The sequence below is a fragment of the Oryctolagus cuniculus genome, chromosome 5 (genome assembly GCF_964237555.1).
Source record: "Oryctolagus cuniculus chromosome 5, mOryCun1.1, whole genome shotgun sequence".
Classification (NCBI taxonomy): domain Eukaryota; kingdom Metazoa; phylum Chordata; class Mammalia; order Lagomorpha; family Leporidae; genus Oryctolagus; species Oryctolagus cuniculus.
In genome coordinates, this window is record NC_091436.1 from 141,048,343 (window position 1) to 141,051,936 (window position 3,594).

At 39.0% G+C, this 3,594-nt stretch overlaps 1 pseudogene; it reads right to left on the reverse strand.

Moving 5' to 3' along the window:
• Positions 1-843: 843 nt before the first annotated feature.
• Positions 844-1,795, reverse strand: LOC100340326 (olfactory receptor 2G3-like; annotated as a pseudogene).
• Between the last annotated feature and the right edge of the window lie 1,799 nt (positions 1,796-3,594).

Here is a 3,594-nt window from a genome sequence, read left to right on the forward strand (position 1 = left end):
GTGAACTTGAGACATTCACAACACTTTAACCCCCTCCTTAGGGTCAGCCAGGTTCATACTGGGGATGTGGAGGACGGCAACCTTAATTCAAATCATGTGTGGCACAGGAGCACACATTTTAATTACTGATATGAGTTATTTATTAAAAGTGAACTTTTTACAAACTGAAAAAGAAGTTGAAAAATAATGGGTAATTATAAATTTGTGATCCAGGAGTTTGGAGAAGGCCACAAGGGTATGGGAGGCATTGATGACAGAATAAAATTATTTTTCTTCTGTTTTAATAATGCACACCAAATCATTCTACCATTAACAGAATTTGACAGCTACGGAGACAGACAGGCAGACAGAGAGACAGAGAGAAACAGAAAGAGCTCCCGCCAGCTGATTCATTACCAAAATATCTGTGATGGCTGAGACTGGGTTGTGGCCAAGGCCAGGAAGTGGGAAATTAATCTAGGTTTCCAATATGGCAGGAACCCTATTACTTTAGCCATCACCACTACTTTCAGGGTCTGCATTTGCAGAAAGCTGTAGAAAAGAGCTCAGTTCAGGATCTGCTCTTTCGGGAAACTGGAGAAAGGAGCTGGAGCTGGGATCAAACCAGGCATTCCAATGTGGGAATGGGAATTTTAACCTAAATGCCCCCTCCCAAACATATTTGATAAAGCAGTGTGGAACAATAAGGAGCTATAAGCTATGGACGTTGCATATAAAGTTCTCTTTTTTAAGACATGGCAGTCATTCTGTAGTAAATACAAACAGGTAAGTACCACATATACTGTACAGTTGGTACTGGTTCTTTAATATTATATATCTTAAACAATACTCCAACTAACGTCACTATTTCCTGATTTCTCTTTGTAAATTTTGCTTTCTTTTGAACAGTCTCCTCAGTGCTCCTTTCACATCCTTGTTCCTCAGAGTGTATATGAGGGGGTTGAGGGTGGGAGTCACAACTGTATAGAAGAGTGTGAGGAACTTGCCTTGACTATGGCCGAGGGATCTTTGGTTGAATGTATATGACTGAGCTGGTCCCAAAATAGAGCGACACCACTAGTAGATGTGACCCACAGGTCCCTAGGGCCTTCCGCCAAGCTTGAGATGACTTAAGTTTTATCACAGTTTGAACAATGAATCCATAGGAGACCACTATCAATGCCATGGGAAGAAGGAGGAGAACTAAGGTAGCCACAAGAAGCTGAACTTCATTAGCATGGATGTCAACACAAGCCAGCTTAATCATGGCAGGCACCTCACACAGGAAATGGTGGAGATGGCGATGCCCACATCGAGGAAGCCGAAGAGTGATGGTACCTTGGATGAGAGTGTTTCCTACTCCACTGAGCCATGATATTCCTGCCAAGGTTTTGCAAAATGACGGGTGCATGATAGTGGTGTAATTGAGAGGTCTGCAGACAGCTACATAGCGGTCAAATGCCATGATAGTAAGGAGGACGCATTCGGTGGAGCCAAAGGAGAGGGACACATAGAGTTGTATGGCACAGCCCATGGGTGAGATGGTCTTGGCTGGTCCTTTAAGGTTCCACAGTAGCTGGGGGACAATGCTAGTGGTGAAGCAAAGATCAAGAAAGGAGAGATTTGTGAGAAAGAAGTACATAGGTGTGTGCAGTTTGAAGTCCAGGCAGGAAACCAGGATAATGGCTGTGTTGCCCACAAGGGTCAGAAGATAAGATATCAAAACTACCACAAAAAGCATGGCTTCCACTTGGGGCTGATCTGAGAATCCAAGCAAAATGAAGTCTCCCTCCAAAGTTTCATTGTTTTGTTCCATCAGTCTTCTAAGGCAAAATATAAAAATGGACATAGGTAATTCAATCTAGGGAAATATTATTATTATATATTACCATATTTGACACAGACTCTCGGGTGAGGATTTTAACTATTGAGGTTTCAAACAGATGGAAAAGGGTAATTATTAAAAGCTTTCTTGGGCAGGAATTTGGACAAGCTGGCATTTGGAACAGTGGTTGATGTCAGCTGAGACACCCACATTCCATACCACAATGTCAGATTTGAGTCCCAGCTCCAATTCTGATTCAACTTCCTGCTAATGTGCTTCCTGGGGGGTAGCAGATGATGGGTTGGGTATGTGGGTCCCAGCCACCCATGTGGCTTTTGCTTGGCCCATTCCCATATGTCATGGGTATTTGAAGAGTGAACCAGTAGATGGAAGAAACCTCTCTATCTCTCTGGCTTTCAAATACAATGAAAATAGATAAAAAATTAAAAGCATTCATAATAACTAAGGCACTCCCTCCTGTAATTATTTTTTGTTTCAATGAACATTTGATCCATTCTTCTTTTCCATGCGACCATCTCTTTCCCTTATTTGTTTTTAATTATTATCAGTGATAACCTATTGAGAGATGAGCATGAAAGCTTCCAGTCTGGATGGCTATACAGTCACTTATAAGGCAAATAATAAAATAGGGTACCACAAACTCCAAAAAATGGAACTAAAAGACAAGCTTTGAAATGTTCACATAGTTGCTTCATGATCACACATTCCGTGAAATTTTTGATGACCCCTTAGATAGACTGAGACCAATTTAAATATCCAGCATGGAATTCATTTTGTGTGACCACTGCTCATTCTAACAAATTAAAAAAAAGGACCTCAGCAAAATAAATGGGGTATATTTCACATCTATTTTGTGTCACTGACAAGAAGGTTATGCTGTTTTTACAATTAATTATTTAATTGGAGTGATTCAGGGACAGACATAGATGAGTCTATATATAGTTGGAAGCTAAGTAATTTTATGATTTCTTTAACAGATGACTTATGTGTATCTAACACAGACTATGATGTCTTTTCAAGTTTATGGAAAATACATTTGTGATATGTGGACATAAAACTCATGGACATACAATCACTGATGGGCATATATTTGTTCAGCCAAATAGCCACAAAATGTTGATAAATATGAAGGAAAATCTCACCTACACAAACTCACTTAAAAGCAAAGTAATACCATTTGATGGAAACATGAAAGGAGAACTTAAATTTTTGCCAGCCAATTGTAAAATTATTTTCATTGTTCCACCTAATTCTTCTTAAAAAGGTCTGTTTTACAATACACATTCCATAAGAATTCTACACTTACAATTTTTAAGCTGTCATTTGTACTCCAAAGTTTTCTGCTCTCAGGACAGTAACTTATCGAATCATTTTCTTTTAGGAATAATAGCAACTTGTCATTTTATTCAGATATGATATCTCGAAGAGTAAATTTATGTCTTAAATTGGTTGACTAAAACATAAAAAAATTAATATCTGAAGATAAATATCTAGATATCTATATACCTTATAAAGAATTCCAATCAGGGTCAGGTGTTTGGTCTAGCAGTTAAAATGTCAATTTGGAAGTCTGCTTCCTGTATAGAGTATCTGGGTTCAGTGGCCAACCCTGATTCCTGATTCAGCTTCCTCTCCCACACATTTCTTACTTTACTGTTTGTTCTGATAATTTTGAGGTGTAACTCTGTCCTCTCCAGTTCCCTGATAACCAGCTTATACATTGGGGCTATAGGTGTAGCTTTTTATCTTTTCCATGATTCAAGCCTGTT